Source organism: Gigantopelta aegis, unplaced genomic scaffold (assembly GCF_016097555.1).
Source record: "Gigantopelta aegis isolate Gae_Host unplaced genomic scaffold, Gae_host_genome ctg830_pilon_pilon:::debris, whole genome shotgun sequence".
In the NCBI taxonomy this organism is placed as follows: Eukaryota; Metazoa; Mollusca; class Gastropoda; order Neomphalida; family Peltospiridae; genus Gigantopelta; species Gigantopelta aegis.
The window spans coordinates 257,230-277,419 of NW_024536441.1; the positions used below are offsets into that span (position 1 = coordinate 257,230).

The 20,190-nt window shown below is 35.6% G+C and overlaps 1 protein-coding gene across 1 annotated transcript in view; it reads left to right on the forward strand.

Moving 5' to 3' along the window:
- The window catches only part of LOC121367015, a gene marked incomplete at its 3' end in the record, with an annotated part of 124,665 nt that overhangs the window by 73,364 nt on the left and 31,111 nt on the right, over positions 1-20,190 (forward strand). The window lies entirely within an intron of this gene.

Genomic DNA, 20,190 nt, shown 5'->3' on the forward strand with positions numbered 1-20,190 from the left:
CTCAAACTTGATATGAAGGTAGGCCATGACCAATAGATGACCCCTATCATCATTGTTGTTGCTATATCACAGGTCAAGGTCGCAGTGACCTTGAGAAGCTGAGCGCTTTCTGATCAATAACGTACATGTAAGAATGGTAGGATCAAGAATCTTCATTTACTTTTTATGCGATATAACCATGCCTTTTCGCCACATACAGCTGTATCTTGGTGTGTGCTATATGCATACGCATAATGCTCACAGTTGTGTTATAAGCCAGCGTAGTGAAACCAATGCGGAGTGCGGCGTCATATATGTCTGTTGGATGGTGCATATAAAAGATCACTTGCTGCTAATCGGAAAGAGTAGCCCATGAAGTGGCGACAACGGGTTTCCTCAATATCTGTGTGGTCCTTAACCATGTCTGACACCATATAACTGTAAATAAAATGTGTTGAGTGCGTCGTTAAATAAAACATGTCTTTCGTTTGAACGTCGTGTCACACTCTCACGCTGATACATGATTTTCTTGCGCATTGTAAACATTATAGCAAAATAAAAAATTATACATATATATATATTTTTTTTTGTTCATTCAATCTTGACGACCAACAAACAAGTTTGCGACTGCCGGCCGGCCCGGCTATGCATCGTAAGGCATTAAAATCATATAATAGGTGTCCACGTTGTTTATTAGTCAGAATCTCAAACCTTGACCAATTGTCAGCACGCTTATTTCCCGCGCCGGTTTATTAGGATTCTAGAGGGTCGGCGAACGAAGCGAGCGGTCCAGACAAAATCTGAGTCCTTGCTCTGATGGTGGCAAGACATGATTAACTGATTATACTTTCAGTTTTATCGTAGTGATCGGTTGATAAAAAACAGTTGTCTGTGCACAAATCATGCTGTACAGTGCCATACGGTAACAGTCAAACAGCTTTTACTATCTACTAAGGGAATATTTAGTTTTGATGCTATATGGTTTGATTGCAATATTGTGATGTCCAAAACAGGAAAACCGAAGTTTGTAAAATAATTCTCTTTTGTTCAAATATCGTACATATATGAGCCATTTATTGTTCTCATGTGCTGAAAATAAGAAATACTTCAATATTTATAAGTTGTTTTTCATGCTTCGACTTATAAATGGGTCAATAAAAAAATTATGTTTTCAGGGCTTGAAATTAGGGACTTGACTTATAGCCAAGGTCAACTTACAGTTGAAGATATTCAAATACACACCTGCCAATCAGGAATCACAGGTAGTGGCACCTAACGGACCAATAGACCAGTTAACTAAGAAAACACTCCGTGTATCATTTCTGTACGTAGGTTGGTGCATGGACAAAACATGGTATAGTTATTTCAACTTGTGTAACCACTTTGACAATGGTGGTTTATTTTATATTGAAGAATAATATATACTTATTGCTGGCTTACTGGGATGTATATTATTACAGAACATTGCTGTGCATGACTATTTTATCATCCCGCAAAAACCAGGTAGATTTGTTTCTCTAGTTCTAAGACTCATTCCTGATGTTACGCATTAAGTATTACATAATCACCAGCTCGCCAGAGAGTGTATTCACTGGAATGGAACAAAATGGCTGTGCCTGTTATATCTAATAGCTGTCACATTTAACCATTTTATTAATTAAATATAATAATATACTTGGTTGATATTAATCAATAATGTGCATTATATATCATTGAATATGAGTCCAAAAACCTTGCTTAAGCATTTCTTTAAGTAACATTAAACTTATGCTTGATTTGTTGTATACATACTAATTTAAACTTAAATTCACAATTTCTGACAAAATATGTATTTCGTTATATGTAGTTCATTCTAAACATTAAAATGTATTGAAGATATATTTTATTATAGGGAGATAAAACGGGACTTCACAATCAGTTCATTCTAAGCATAGCCATTATATATAAGTGTACTTTGATGTATGATGTAGTTGTCATTTGGCCATGCAAGTTCACAATGACTTTGACCATGACAATAGCCAAGTGCTGTACATGGCTCTGAATGGAGTTTGAGTAAACGTTAGCACTGAGGAAACATTGGCTTTGGCCTACTCTGTAATTCATATTGTAAAGATTTTAGTAATTTGTTCTTACATTTTGTTTGACTTGCCATATACGACTGCTCAATACTATTGTAATATATTAACTTAGGTAATTGTCTATATAACGTGTTAACTATTTTGCAGATGATGAGCCTGGTAAGTTTTTGCTAATCTTGCTGACCACATATGCTATACATGTACCTGTGTATACATTATTTAAATTCCAAGAACTATACCACATCATAGATTGTACACACATCTATCTAAGAGTCTAGAATACTTTAAAGATCTATTTTATACTATATCTTTTTGTGAGGTAAATAAAATACTCTTACATTAAATCAAGGTTTGGGGTTTGATTTTGTTTGCCACATGGTTTGATGGTCCCAACTTGATAATTTAATAAGTGCCCTTATAATAATGTTTTCATCATATGACACCTATAATAAATCATTTCTAGCTGCACTTTGACATCTGTGCATGGAACTTTTTTCATGGGACTTGGCAGAGGGAGTTTAGACGACCCCCCCCCCCCTCCCAGTTGAGGCTAAAACAATTTTTTTTACAGTGCAGTATTAGACTATTAATTGATTTAAGGGTCCAGAAAAAAGTAAACAAAAGGTTTTGCTAGGTTTTAATATCTGTTTAGGTTTCATCAATATAACATTTACGTACACGTACACGCTCATGCACGCGCAAAAAGTGATGAAAATGTGTTACTGGTGTTCAAAAAGATAAATTAAGTTGTAGTTCTATAATGATGATAACGGACAAATACAGAAAGATATTTCTCAAACTTTATTTCTCAAACTTTATTTCTCAAACTTTATTTCAACAATGGAGGAACATATAATATTTGCAATAATTATTATTTCTAAATAGAATCCATCTTACCTGCCACTTTTCTCCACCCCTCACCATGCATGCTATGAAGAAATAAAAATATAATTTTGCTAATGCTTGCATAATGTGGTTTTTGTAACAATATGTGTGTTAACTACTGATGTTGTGTGAAACAGGTTGATGGAACATGAATATAAATTGTGTAAATGTATGTAAATATGTAACCTGTATTTTATATAAACTAAATGGAATCAGCTTGGTGGATTGGTTATAAAATTGCAAATATATGTGCTTTGACTTTTTTGCTATAATTAATTAACACATTCACTGCTTTACATACACCATAACTGGCTTTGGGTGTGGTTTTGCTACCATCCTATTGTGATTGTGATAGACAGAATATTGTGTTTTGATTGTTGTAATTTTTAGTATTATATATTTTTAATGAATATTCAATAAAACAAAATAATATTTATGTACATGTATAGTAGACATGTGATCTATAGATAACATATACTGAGTCAAATTAAAAACTTCACGATCTAAAATTTGAATAAAGTCAATGAGTGTTAAAAGCAGGTATTTTTCAGGCATAAATATTGTAATGGCAATGTACGTCTACACTCCATTTGAAGCCCATCACAGCCCACGTGACCTAATCCATAGCACGTGCACGTGCAGCACCATTGAGGCAAAAGTGGTTTTGCACGTGACAACAATAGTACACATGTTTTCATCATTACTTGCTCACAGTAGTCCGGCACAGTGGAAAAACACATTAAAACGATATTTGTTACGACCTGTTTCGATGACACACCTCACAAATGTGTAGCATGAACGTGTCGTCGGCATTTTGCATGCAGGAATGTCAGTAGCTGATGTACGTTGCAAGGGCATTGGGTTGCAGTCGATGGGCAATTTATGATCTGTGGACACAAGTACAACAAACGGGCACCACAGCTGATTTTCCCTGACCAGGTAGACCATGTGTGACGCCACAGGCAGATGACCGTCATATTGTGTTACGTCATCTCCACAACCGTTTCATGACAGCTACAGCAACCAGTATTGAACCAGTAGGGTGTCCGTGCAAACGATCCGAAATTGGCTGCGAACTGCTCACCTCCACACATGTGGGCACAACGTCACTTGCGATGTACTCCAAGGGAATGGAACAGAGTCGTGTTTAGCGATGAATCAAGATTCACACTGCCGATGGCAGACAGAGAGTTTGGAAATGACGTGGTGAATGTCATGCTCAGTGTTGTGTCAGTGAAGTTGACATATTTGGAGGTGGAAGTGTAATGGTTTGGGGGGCTTTCTGTGGAAATGGACGTTCTCAACTTCTTGTCATCCATGGCAACATCATCGCTGCTGCATATTGCGACCAGGTGCTGGCCCAGGAACTTGTGCCCTTCATGGCAGCTCATGGTCCAGGCCTGATCTTTCAGCGTGACAACGACAGATCCTACACGGCTATCTTGACAAGGGATTACCCGAGATATGTGGGAATCAATGTCATGGATTGGCCTTCAATATCGCCCGACCTGAATCCCATCGAGCGCATCTGGGATGTGTTGGGAAGACGTCTGCGCACTCTCAGGAACCCTCCACAGTCTTTGCAAGAACTTTGTGCTGCATTAGTGGAACAATGGCGCTGTATCCCTAATGCAAACCAGGCAGTCAATGAGGCGTTGCATTGCAATTTTCAGTACACATGGAGGGCATACGTGCTACTGAAGCTGTGATTTCATCAGACTACTCTGCTTGTGAATTACCATTTTGACTGTTTGTGGTTTTGACAAATGCTGTGGGCGCATCGAACAGATTTTTTACTCAACATTTATTCCTATTCTTTCTTTGGATGTCATACAATAAAAAAACTAACTTATTTAACATGTTCTGTCATATTTGCTAATTAGCCGAGATGAAACGGTTCTGAAGTTTTTAATTTAACTCAGTATATTTAAATGTATATGTATGCTATTATTGTATTAGTGAAAGGAGTAAAATTATTTGTCTACCACAATGTTCAGCTTTTCCATCACACTCTTTGTGTTACGTTAATAATATAATTATACATGATTACTTTAGTTATATTTATGGGAAATCTAATTTAGAATTGAAAATAGTTCAAGATGCATGTACCTGCATTTCCTAAATTATGACAGACCACGTGAATGAATAATCATTTAAGTAAGAGAATTAATACACAGTTAACTGTTGACTCTTGAAAAAATCAGCCCTTAATTGTGGGTTATTTTTTAAGTTTTGACAGTCAACAGTTAACTGTATATTCTCCATGACATTTGACAGTCAACAGTTAACTGTATTCTCTTACTTCATCCATTATTCATTATAACCTTTCCTGTGATGTTAGATAACTTTACTTCATAGCAGCGATGTGTGAACCTCCTATCATAGGTATAAGTTTGATATATTTTCATAGGTCAAATCAAATCTTAAATTTGAGGTAAAGTGCATTAACAAGAGTACGGTAATGACAGTATGAATATATTTCCAACAGTTAGGATACATTCATATGGTAAATCTCTGAACAGTAATGTTTAAGATACTGATTTTAGGTCAGTAGGGATTAATTTGGAAGTTGAAAAATAGCCATATATATCTTTAGGAATAATAATAATAGACCAGTTGAATGCCAATTACGTCAGAGGTAAATCTTTGTTATGTCATTGCCAGGACTGGCATGATTTCATAATTTTGCTGATCCTGTTTAGGACTTTGGATATAAACCAGGCCTTGAAATACAAGTATCGTAAGAGGTTAGTAACTGCAGAGGGAGGGGGGCAAATTTGAGGGATCAGTTATTAAATGAGAGGTGTGTGTGTGTGTGTGTGTTTCTAATAACTTGGAGAATTACATGTATGAGCTAGGCCTACATTCTATAGATTGCCATATTTCTAAAGATGGTCATTAAACGGGGGGGGGGGGGGGGGGGGGGGGGGGGGGGGGGGGGGGGAATGTAGACTGTGATTTTAGCTTCAGGGCATCAATATTTTTTTTATCACCTACAAATCCAAAGTTATATTAACCGATTGACATTACCCCACACCACCTTCACTAAAAAAAATTATCAGTGCTTGTACATGATTATTTTAAAATCTAATGTTAACATGTAGATTTAGGCATACAGGCGTATTTGACCGGAAATTAGCCCATGTCTTTGAATAATCCCCCCTCCATTTTGATAGCATTTAAGAAATTAAGCCCTTATTCATAAATAAGCCCAACCCCAACTTCATCACCTTATCACAGTAAATAACCCAAAAATGCAAGTTTGCTCAAAGTTCATTTAAAAGGTCATACCTCCTGCAGACAATGAAACACAAATGTAACACAATCTTTTACCACCAGTGAGATTTAGCAGTCTAACAGTAACAGCTTGTAACATTGTTTTCAATTTCATGTCTGTCCAAGTCTGAACTAAAACCTGTCTATTTTTAAAACCACACTGGGTTTGCTGTTAATGCTAGTTAGGCAAAATACCTTATTCTGATTGGCTAAGAACAATGACCTAGATTGACAACTACATGTATAGCTAGCAAAACAGTGTAAGCTGACTGTGTCACAAATGTGTATATGCTATGAGTTTGCTGTTAATTGCTGTTGTTGTAAATCATCTCAGCATTAAATTTTTGATGTTAATAAACAGCACTGGTAAGTAATTGTAACATAGAAGATGTGTTTCTAATAATTAGATTCTGTAAAAAAAACACCCAATTAATTTAATTAATAAATAATAATTATTTATTAATAACAAATGGAACACTAATTAATAGATCTGTGTTACTTAACGTTTTTTGTTTTCTTCCTTGTTCATTTAATTAATATTATTTATTATTATTATTTTTTAAACAAAACTGATCCTTGTCTGGGAATAAGCCCACCCCATGCTAAGTTCACAGTGAGTTGTCTTGGCCCCCTGGGCTTATTTCCGGTCAAATACAGTACATATTTTTGTTTTAACTACTTCAAATACATTTTTAAAATATACAAATTCCTCTTTGAGATGGTAACATCATTCTCCAAAAATTTCATTTAAACTGTCGCCTCTTTATTTCGATGCCTGTAAAAATTGTATATGTATTTACATTGTTTGAAAACATAATGTTAACTTTTTGTATTCCAATATAGGTTTGCTGAATACAAATAAATATGTTGTGCATGTGAAAAATTACATTGGGGGGGGGGGGGGGGGGGGGGGGGGGGGGGGGTCATAATATGAGCATCTACAACATTATTGGGTCAAAAATATGTTGTATTCAAGTACAAAGGTTTTTTTTTTCCATTATTTTGACTACATAAGCATTATTTTTCAACCTGTTTTTGGATTCAGCATAATTAATATATTTAAATTTATTAGAAAAGTATGTTGGATACAATCCTAAAGAAATGATCGCACAATTTTTTTTTAAAAACATGGTCTGTGACACTATTATATTTAAACGTGATGTATTTTCAACACAATCCTAATTTTGTGTACTACTATTTTGTTTTTGTCATTTTGACCCCCTAAATTAAATTTCTCAGATGATCAACTTATTTGTTTTTGATTCAGCACCCCCAAATTAGGTTAGAAAAGTATGTCTGATATAATCCTAAAGAAATGTTCGTACATAGATAAATAAGTGCTTTTTTAAAAATTATAATAATATAATTAATAATTATTATCCTTACGGAAATGACTTATATTTTTCACTTATAAGTGGAATATAAGTTGTTGTACCACGCTTTGGTGTCGGTCCCTTTGATTTTTTTGGTGGTGTATTATCCCATAGTTAGACCACGGGCATATCTGACCTAAATTTTAGTGATGGCTGAAGAAAGTTACGCCTACAGGTCACATATAGTTCAGCAGGAAGTATATTAGAACATTGTTACTTTTATTAACATTAGTACTAAAGTTACAATATAAATCTGTAAATATAAAATAATTATTTTCTTTAAAACCCCCCCACAAAAAACAAACTAAAATTAAATATTAAATAGTTTCTCTTCATTTTCCATTAAATATTGTTACATGTATATAAATTATAATTGTGCTAGGATATTGTAACCATTATAATATGTTTTCTTTTCTTTTCTTGATGTTGATATTATTATTCATGTCTGTATAATTCATATACGGAAATAACTGAATTGATTTGAATTGAACTTTATCAGTTGCAACATTTAAAAAGGACACCTGTATTGAGGGAGTTAGCAGCGTTAAAAATGACACCTACAGCAAGAGGTCATGGTACAACACCCAGTTTTCCATGTTACACTTTTCAGAAGGCTTGAAATATATTCTAACACCTAAAATTCAAATTTTTGTTGAGGAAGCCTGCCACTGGTCCCACAAATACATGCATTCTGATCCACAGACATTCGCCCCACCCTGCCCTCATTTTCAAATTCACTCCGTGAGCCCTGTGTAAGTCTTGAAAAGTACACCCCTCCCCAACTACATGTACCTGTTAAATATATATTTGTCCATTATTATATACTTGACTAAAAGACAGTGTGGGTGCCCTCCCCACGTAATATGGGTACCCCTCAATATAAAATCTCGTGCCAAAATTCACTCACATATATAATTATTATCTACATGGTAATTATCAAGCTGAGCAAGATATTACATTTTCCACTAAAAAACAATAAATGCATTGTATTCACCTGCCAAATCATTTCCTTTTTTTCACGGGTTCTTCAGATTTCAAGAAGGGGTTACGCAGAGCTCTATCCTTGTAGGCCTAGCCGTGCCTGTAGGCCTAATGTCAGATGAATTAGTATTCCCGACATGTTTCCCCATATGAGCTAATCGAAGCAAGAAGTCCAAGGCAGACCCAATAAATTGCAAAAAAAACACACATTTGCTACGTCCGATTCGGACTAGTATACGAATCAAGGTGAAATGTACCCGCTAAAATTAAATTATAAAACTTCTTTGTGACCATGGTGACGTCACGAAGGCGTGATAATGGGGGTGTGGTACAAGCTAGTTACCTCATCCATCACTCGAGATTCGTCTAGTTAGACCACGATTATTGCAGCAGTTGAGTGACAGGTGTAATAGATCTCGGGCTACACTTCCAACACTGCATATCTCTCCCCTCCCACACACACACTGAAAAATCAAAGTAATATTTTAACTGCCCCAACCCCATTTGCCGTCTTTGATTTTGGTATATAGTTTTGTTATTCAGATTTATTCCAGTTTGTACATAAGTACCCTTACGGAAATGACTTATATTTTTCACTTATAAGTGAAATATAAGTTGTTAATACTTTTCAAGTATAAGTGACTTATAAGTAAACGATTAGGATTTTGTATGCAAATGAGGTATCACTTATATATAAAGTATATGTGACATATAAGTGAAGTTTTAACCATATATATAAAGTGAAGTGTAAGTCATTCGCTTATATTTAACAGAAGTGTTAGATATATATAAGTGTCTTAAAAGTAAAGTACAAGTTAAATATACTCTGTCAAAAAAGAAACGCATAGGTGATAGGGAAAGAAGAAAAGTGTTTGATTTTATAAAATATCTTTTTTTTTACAATGTTGCTGAATGACCATATTTGTTAATATTCTTGGAATGGGACAGCATGCCCAAATGCACCCTAAAACAAACTTAATGCACTTTGTGGTACGTTGTGCGACATCGGTGTGAAATTGTCAGATTTTGGCTAATGTACGTGAAACTCGGGGAAAAGATTGGAGTAGTGATGAGTATTTAAAGCTGCAATGCTCGCAATGATGCCTCATTTCTATTTCGACGTAGACAAGTTACAAGATGCCAAGACTAAGCCTGCCGAATCGAAACATTGCAATAGGCCGCCTCCAGTTAGGTGAATCGCAGTCAGCAGTCGCACGCCACATGAACGTCCATCAGAGCACCATTTCACGTCTCTGAGACAGGTACCAGCAGTTTCAATCAGCTGAAGACCCACAGAAGTGGAAGACCTTGCATAACAACTGCAGCACAAGATCGCTACATCTGTGTTCTGCACTTGCGTCACTGAACTGGGAACTCCCACAGCAACGAACAGTGATGGACGCATACCTGATTTGAGAAGGGTGTCTGTACAAACCATTTGGAACCGACTTCGAGAAGCTGGTTTACGGGCTGGGAGACCATATGTTGGCCCCGTCCTGCGACGTCAACATCAACATTTATGTGTTCGCTAGTGCACGAATGTATAGGGGTGGAACTTGGGATACTGTCGGCGAGTAAGGTTCAGCAATGAGTCACGTTTCCTTCTACAGCAACTTGATGGACGACATGTTTACAGACGACGCATTGAACGTTTTGCCAACAACTGCGTTGCCCAAGTTGACAGATTCGGTGGAGGGAGTGTCATGTTGTGGGGAGCCATCCCATACACTGGCAGAAGTGAACTTGTGTTTCTACAAGGCAACCTGACAGCTGTATGTTACCGAGATGAAATTCTTTGCCGTCGCATGCTTCCTATTTTGGATCGACAGAGAGAACTCTTTCAGCATGACAGTGCCAGGACACATGTGTTACATGTAACAATGGATTTCCTACAGAATGAGAACATTAATGTGCTGCCATGGCAGTCAAGATCGCCAGATCTCAACCCCATTGAACATCTATGGGACGAACTGGACAGACGTGTACGCCAGCATGACCTAGAGCCTCAGACATTTCCGCAACTGTCACATACACTGCAGGAAGAATGGGCTAGGATTCCATATGCCCGGATTCAGAGACTCATTCAGTCTATGCCAAGGAGATGTTGCGCAGTGATTGCTGCTGCTGGTGGCCACACAAGGTATTGATTTCAGTGCCCTCGTGCAATGCTGTTTGGTGACGAAAACGCCTCCATAGCAAGAACATTGTCACATACTCATGTCAAATTTGACTGATACGATTATAAATAACGAAATTATGCCACTTTGTATTAAAGAGATAATTTCATGAATATTTTGCCTATGCGTTTCTTTTTGGACAGAGTATAATATATATGTAAATGTACAACCGAAAAACCACACACACACATATACAGTATATATATGTGTGCGTGCACCCACCCCACACACCATCATCCCCCACCCCCGTTGCCACCTTCCTACGCCACTGGTAGTGTTCACTTCTCTGTCAAAAGTTGGGTGTATCTTGAACTTTGACCCTGCCGGAAGTTATTTGGTTTAGTACTACCTTTACTTCCTTGTCAAATTTTTGCTTATCAAATGTAATATTTTCTATCAGTGATTTTAAGTTTGGAGCCTCTACTGGTAAACATGGACCTGTGTATAAATGTAAATTAAAACCGTGTGTGAAAGTCTTAATTAACTGCATAGCAATATCAATATTTGGGTAACTTTTTAACTCCTCACAAAAAATACTAACATGTATTGGTGTAAAGCCCAAACTAAATTTATTGTGTTTTTTCAACACCAGCTTTGTACATGACCTGGCTGCGGTTACCACTGGCTTTGTTTCCCTGGGTACGAAAGGAATCATTCTTACCCTTTTACAATTTGTTTTAGGATGATTCCCATGATAAACTAAGCAAACATGTTGATAATGACATGGATTCCATTTGCAATAACCTCTGTTAAAAGCAAAACCTAAGCCTCTAGTACCCATGCAGACTCCCGCTAACCCCACTATTTAGGTTGAACTGATCCAATAGCCTTTTTTAGATGGACAACAATCTGAGCCAAAGATCAGTGTTTAATTTTGACCAAGACTGCTGTTTGACAGATTGGCATATATTAACCTAAACTGGTCGTCATAAGCTTTCCATAGCCTGGCGACCTGGCAGCAGCATCCCTAATGATTGACATATATATACTGTATTAGCTCAGTTGCTTTTGATGGAAATTTATTAATATAATTATGCATAAAAATTAAAAATGCATCATATCATCTATCTATTGTGGGTATGATATATCCTTATTAACACATGGTCGAGATTCAATAACTCCACTATCATTTACAAATAATGTGCCCCCAGAATAAAATTCTTGTAACTCTGCAGTGCCTTTCAATAACAATGCTAAATTAATGTACTGATGAGCCCAAACATTTTGTGAACATGTGAAGCAATATCATCTTCAACCAATCTTAATATATATGGTTGCCTGCTAAATGAGTCAATGTAGACAGATTGTGCTTTGGCATCGCTTTCAATTTGATTTAATATGTAACACCAAATGTTATTATTTATACCATGTTGAGCACTTGCTCCCGACGTGACTGGGTTAACTGCAGTTCCTATTGGTACTACAGCAGGCTCCAGGGCTCGCGCTGTCGGTAGCCAGATTAGCCATTCACTATTTTTTTACAAAAAATGGCTAATAAAATGTGTAAGTGGCTAAAATGTTGGCTTAGCCATTTACTATCTTCTGATGTGAACAAACGGTAACATAATCTATCCGACACCTGAAATATAATAATAACACCAAATATTCAGTTAGCATAATTAATAATGATCTCACGACCTGTAATGATAAATGGTGTCATTCAGAATACAGCATAATAATGTTTGCTTATTTTAATAATCACGGTTATTAATATTAATTTTAACAGCAACATGTATGAAAGCAAAGACTGAAACATCTGTAGCTTGTTATTTTAACTTTGTAAAGTCTTTGAACCAAAGTAATAAAACGACCAACAATGAGTGTCAGTTTCAATACACATGCCAGTTCAGGACTGAAAGACATGTAGGCTATATGGCTGAGTTCAGCCAGACCAAGCAAAACAAAAACGTCCACTTCAGGAACCAATCACATAGTTCCTGAACGTTAGGAAAACGTTCGTTGGCTGCTCTCAGTGTGGATCCAGGTTACACTTGACAGTCAGCCGAGACTGCATGTTGCATGTGTCGAGAGACATCGTTGCGGACATTAAACAATATGATTACACGCAAGTAAATCTTGATATAAATTTGCAACCCCCCCCACTCCCCCCCCCCCCAACCAAATAGTTGTTCGCATCAATGAATACTTAATTCCTGTTTCGTTCGCTTATTTCAGTTATTGTTAATTGTGCACTCATGCATATCACTATCGTGGGAAATGAACATGCAGTATTTATTCAAATTGTGGTTAAACGTACACAGAGCTCACCCTGGATCAAAAATACTTGTAGCCAAAATATTAGCCAAATGGAATTTTTATTAAGCCATATTGAAAATGCTTTAGCCAAATTTGTTTTACGCAGTACTGTATAGAGTATTTATATATGAATATGAAAATGTATCTTTTTCAGCTAATTGTGTACAAACTGGAATAAATAGGAATAACAAAACCTCAATGGGGGTAGGGGCAGTTAATATATTACTTCGATTTTTCAGCGGGGGTGGGGTTGGAATGGGGTTATGCAATATCTTCAGTTTGAAGCCAGTACCCCATACACCCACCCCCACTTCTAAGGCCTATGACATTAAATTAACAAACAATGAATGAATGAATGTTTAACGACACCCCAGCACGAAAAATACATCGGCTATTGGGTGTCAAACTATGGTAATGCAAGTAAAAGTGATGATCAACATCAATATAAAAATTCAAGACAAACAAAAACAGTGTAAAGAACTGTGCAAAAACACAAATATCACAGAATTTTACGGATACTGAATTTTACTCAAAACTTCAGTTTTGTGCTGTATTGGCCATTCTGAAAGAGAATGTACACCCCTGCACCACGGTGAGGTTACAGCACACGCAGGGGTAAATTAACAAACATACAGAAATATGGGGGTGGGTGGATGTTTATGGAGGGTGTTGGTTTTTCTTTCTTCCTTTTTTCCCAAATAAAAATTTTAGAGCTTTTTTTTTTTATATAGAGCTTATTATTTCTTTAAATAGCAATCTTTATGTTCGTTTGAATTGCTTTTTTTTTGCTTTTTCTTTTTTTTTTTCTTTTTTTTTAAGTGACCCATCAATTCCCCACCCCAAACAATTTCATAATTTGTGCCATGTTGTTGCTGTTGATTTCAGCATCGTGTTAAATGCTTGTGATTTCTGCTTACAAAATACCTTGGCTAAGAATGCCGACTTCACAGTATACTCCATTTATTAAAAAAAAAAAAAAGAGAAAAAAAACCTTTAATAAAATTAAATTTGACGGTCTTTTTAAAATCCAGCTAACTTATTAACCTCATATCTAAAATTATCTAACAAATATGATTATTGTAAACTAATTTTATTCAGTGTACATTTAACTGCAATTTGCACAATTTAAATACTGCATGTTCTTTTCCGGCGATCTGCATGCGTGCTCTCGACCATGGGTATGAAATTAACAAAGACAAAGGAATAAACAAAAACTGCAGTTAGGTATTCATTGATGCGAACAACTATTGTTTTTCTACAAATTTACATCAAAATTTACTTTTGCGTAATCGTATTGTTTAATGTCCGCAACGATGTCTCTTGACACGCGGGTGTCTGCTGACTCTGAAGCGTGACGTATATTCGCACCGAGAGCTGTCCTCAGTTCAGCCAACGAACGTTCTTCCTAATGTTTGCGAACTATTTGATTGGTGTTCGTTGTGTCCATTTGGTTTAACGTGAAGCGCACAAACCAGTCGGTGAACGTTTTGTTTTCGCTCGGTCTGGCTGAACTCAGACCTTTAGATTGCTTACATGTCTTTCGGCCCTGAACTGGCATGTGTATTCAAATTGACACGCATTGTCGGTCTGTTTTTATTACTTTGGTTCAAAGACTTTACAAAGTAAAAATAACAAGTTACAGATCTTCCAGACATTGCTGTCATACATGTTGAATGCATGCCGTTAAAATTAATAACCGTGATTATTAAAATAAGCAAACATCATAAGGCCTACGCTGTATTCTGCATGACACCATTTCTATTACGCTAATTGAATATTTGGTAGTATTATGTTTGAGGTGTTGGATAGATTATGTAACCGTTTGTTCACATCAAAAGACAGAAAATGGCTTAGCCAAAATTTTAGCCACTTGCAAATTTTATTAGCCATTTTTTGTAAAAATTAGCCAATGGCTAATTTGGCTACCGACAGCGCGAGCCCTGGTACACTGAATACAATTTGTTTACAATAATCAAGACATTTGTTAGATAAAATATTATATAAATTTATAGACTGTGAGGTGACATTTCGAAAGTTAGCTGGATTTTAAAAAGACCGTAAATTTCAATTCATTGTCTTTTTAATTAAAAACTAAACTTTTGACGTAAATGGAATATTTGTAATAAAGTGAAGTCGTCATTCTTAGGCTACGTATTTTACAAGCTGAAACCAACAACAAGCTGTTCAAAGCATGTAAAGATTGCTGTTTTAAAGAAATAATGAGCTCTATTTAAAAAAAGAAAAAAGAAGTCTGTTTGCTCTCAAATTTTTATTGATGTCATAGGGGGTTGGGGTGGGTGTTTGCAGAGGGCATTGGCTTCCAACACTGCATATCTCTCCCCTCCCACACACACACTGAAAAATCAAAGTAATATATTAACTGCCCCTACCCCATTTGCTGTCTTTGATTTTGATCAGGGAATATAGTTTTGTTATTCAGATTTATTCCAGTTTGTACATAATTACCCTTACAGAAATGACTTATATTTTTCATTTATAAGTGAAGTATAAGTTGTTAATACTTTCAAGTATAAGTGACTTATAAGTAAACAATTAGGATTTTGTATGCAAATGTGGTATCACTTATACAAAGTATATGTGACATATAGGTGAAGTGTTAACCATATATATAAGTGAAGTGTAAGTCATTTGCATATATTTAACAGAAGTGTCAGATATATATATAAGTGACTTATAAATGAAGTATAAGTGAAACATAAATTAAGTATAAGTGGTTCACCAATATTTAACAGAAACTGCTGTATACATGTAAGTGAAGTATAGTTGAAATATAAGTGAAGTATAAGTGATTCACTAATACTTTACAAACATTGCTGCATAAGTGAAGTATAAGTGATTCACTGATATTTTACAAAATATGTATAAGTGAAGTATAAGTGAAATATAAGTGAAGTATAAGTTATTCACTGATATTTACAAACAATGCTGGAAATGTGAAGTATAAGTGATTCACTGATATTTTACCAAAAACACTGTATAAGTGAAATATAAGTGATTCACTGATATTTGACAGATACTGCTGTATAAGTGAAATATAAGCTAAGTATAAGTGATTTAATACATTTCACAAAAATTGCTGTGTAAGTGAAATATAAGTGAATATCAAAGGCTGTGGTATGTTCTGTCCTGTCTGAGGTAAGATCATATAAAAGATGACTTGCTGCTTTTGAAACATGTAGAGAGCTTCCTCTGAAGACTATGGGTCAGAATTAATTATCAGTTTAATTTTTTACATCCAGTAGCCAGTGATGAACTAATCAGTGCTCTTGTGGCATTAAACAAATGAAATTAGGCAGCAATCTGTCCCTGGAGGCCAAATTTCAATATTCTCAGGTAATTGCTGTATTAATGCCACTGACCCTATCTCCACCCACGGAAATGGACACCAGTTTTGGTCAAGCTAACAACAAATGTTTTGTCAAAAAAAAGAAAAAGACAAAGAAAGAAGAGTGAAACAACAGGTTCAAAATCCATGAATACCATGGGAATTCCCTGGACCCATTTAATTCAAGTAATTGTTTTTAAAAGTTATTGTTCTTATGTCACGGTACAGTATGACAGCACTTCCACACCCTATCTGTAAACTGTCAGCAAAACATAAAAATTGAAGCACAATAATATTAACAAAGTGGTGTTTTATTCTTTCCGATGTGATCCACTAATATATCTGAACAGTATATGCAAAGAAATATTTTATAAATAATATAAATGTATATTTATTTTCAAATGTTAGATTGGATTCTCTCACATCCCTTTTCTTCATAGTGGGGTTCCTTAGTCCTTTGGCACAAAGTTGGCTCTTAAATTGGTATACTATTTGAAAATCCACCAAGACCCATCTTGAGTTTCGCTCAGAAATCCAATATTTTCAAAATGGTGGTAGTGATTTTGTTGAAATGATTTTTAAGACATATCTCTTGAACCCCTTTACCTTTACCGATTTTGACAAATAAAGGACAATATATGTTCTGATGGGCTAGGAATCTTAATGTAAACAAATATTGCGAATATACTTAAAAGAATTAAAGATATCGATCAAAACCTGATACAATTTTACTAAAATCAAAGAATTTTCACTTTAAACATCAGATTATCATGATCAAAATTACTTTATGATGAGTAACAACTCAATGGGATTTAGAAGAGTCTCTTGCAATGACACATCTATGTACATGGCACATTCCAGTCCCTTTTACAATGACAGCTACGACAGCAAAGTGGGGAAGTCTTAATTACACGTGCACTTCACAAGAGCACTGCATGCCTCGATCAGACATAATTGGTGTGAGCTCTAACCACTTTCCATTTTCAAGCTTCCAACCACACTGTCATGGGCTTGGGGCACAAATAAGATTATCTGTGGAGCTCAATGAGATACTTGCTTGAAATACACACCTTTTCATTTTTTTATGTTGGGTATCTTTTTGAGCTACAAACTGTATGCCACTAATGCATATGAAAGAACTAGAACCGGCCTCGGTGGCGTCATGGTTAGGCCATCGGTCTACAGGCTGGTAGGTACTGGGTTCGGATCCCAGTCGTGGCAAGGGATTTTTAATCCAGATACCGACTCCAAACCCTGAGTGAGTGCTCCGCAAGGCTCAATGGGTAGGTGTAAACCACTTGCACCGACCAGTGATCCACAATATTTCACACGAACCGCCATTCTGTTCGCTTGTCGGTTACCCAAAATTAAATTTACGCGAACTGCAAATCGGTTACGTCGTAACCTATAGACGTTCAGAAATTAAAACATGCAAACTTCACGATTACAGGAATTTTATTCATGCAGGCATACTACTAGTATTCCGATCCATGTTTTAGAAAGATTTTTAGATACTTGATGCACGGCAAACCACGGTATATTGCAACGGTTGTAACTTGCGACTAAAGGCTAAGAATAGAGACGAGCCAAATGTTTTAAAGAAATGTGCACGGACCGCTAAGGCACCTAAATTATCTGCTGCTATTTTATTTCTAAAGGAATATATGTAGACATAATATTGGATTGCCTATAATTTTACAAAGGTTGAAAATGGTTTTAACGTTAAAAAAAATCCTAAAATGTCGCAAAAGCTGAAAAATACATGTACTAACATCGCATAATGAGCTTTAAATAACAAACATTTGGAACGTCACTGTAGTATAGAAGTACCATCCATAAAGTGAAAGTAGCATAGCCACCGCAAAATATCAGTGTCAAATTGTGGTCTTTCTTTTTATGTTATTGTAAGATTTATTTTCATTAATCTAATCATGCACCAATGAGTAGCCTGTTTTATAGTTCAGAGGAACTGGACATTTGTTGTTTGCGTTTTTGGTGGGTTTTTTTTTTAATCTGCTGTATACTAAATTTTACATATTATCAGTGACAAATGGTAGCCTTTATTTGTTATTTATAAAAGAAAATTATTAGTCTAATCATGCACCAGGGAATGGGCATTGTTCCTCCAAATGTATCTATTTTGTTTCAGTACTGGGCTGATATTTAGTCCTTTTACAATAGTGTTAACTTCTGCAAACTGCATAGAGGTTATAGAATACAGTGGCCCGATGACCGAGGACAGTGGTTTTTAGATTTGGGGAACTAAAAATTACTTTTTGCGATCCCGATGGCAAGTGGTGAATATAACAAAACAAAACAAAACAAAAGAAACATCTACAAGTCACTTCTTTCGATTTGCAAGCATCAAAGAAACTGTTTTATAAAACGTTTTCTTTTGTATTTTGTTTTAACTTTGTTTGAGCTAAAAATTATGTATTTAAAATATAATTTCAACGTAACTTTGAGGTAACCGATCAGGTAATCCACAGGTTACGCAAATATAATTCACGTAACCGAACAATTGGTTACCTAGGTAAAAACCACGTGAACCGACTCCCAGTTACCTCAGATTTCGAAATACTGCCCACTGAAAACCTACATTTTTTATTTTTTATCTTACAATAAAATAATCATAACCATTGAAAAGACAGTATCCAAAAATGGTTTATACTAAAAATATAAACCGAAAATGATGGTATAATTTCATTATGACAGCAGGTTTCCTTGTTTTTATAAAATATAAAAAGCATTTCTTGCGTTATTTTGTCGTTTACGTGACGTCATTCAATGTTAATATCAGCTCAAACAACAAGTCACGTGGTCATGCAAGACCAATTTATTCCGCATGGACTATCGTCATGGAATACACCTGTATGGGGAAAAAATTTATACAAAGTTTATAAATTAATATTCAGTTTTTACTATAATTAGGAACAGTGGCATGGTACTTTTTAAAAAATTATTATAATGATGCAATAAACATTGTATTAATCATTAATCATTAATCATTTATAAGTAAAACCACATTACTGACATTGTGTGAAATATACCGGATTTATACCCATTTCCGTGAGTAACTTTATGTCAGCTAGACAAGTTTTATTAATTGTACAAAAGTAATCTCTTGAAGTGTACGCTTGTTACCAACATTTTACTGCACAAACATACACAATTAACTGACACAAGTATGTTTATATAGCTAATTGTTTTTGTTGTTGTCTTGCTGTGACCTGTGATTTTACCATGCACCATGTGTATCGCTGTCAACTCTATAGGCCAGTCTCGGAGTCTGGCAGTTCAGACTCATCATAGTTGCATTATGTAATCTAGTGGGAAGACGTGCGTTATTAGGACTAAATTGGATAGTTTTGTATATGGCAACACTGAATGTCAATACACAGCCTGTAGAATTAGCGGCAACATGCTTTGTAGCCATTACAATGACAACAAACATAATAACATATCAGTTTATAAACTCCATTTGCTTTTTTAACAATATAAATATCCCACAATTCTCAGTTCGGCAAATGTTAAACATTCGGGACAATTCGGCCTGTTACATTCTCTGAAACCGAAATTAGCCGACTTTTTCCGAATGAGAAAAAAAAGGCGGAGTTATTACCCTTATGTTATTTTGGCGAAAGTGCATCAAATTTGTTTTATGCTTACAAAAATTTCATTTAACAGGAGAAATTGTCTCCCGAACAGATTCAAGGAGATTCGATTAATTAATACCGGGAGACTCCCGCGGAGTCTGGGAGGGTTGACAGGTCTGACCTATGTACATGTATGTCATGTTCATCTATGAACAAACCAGCAAAATACTGTTTTACTAAACT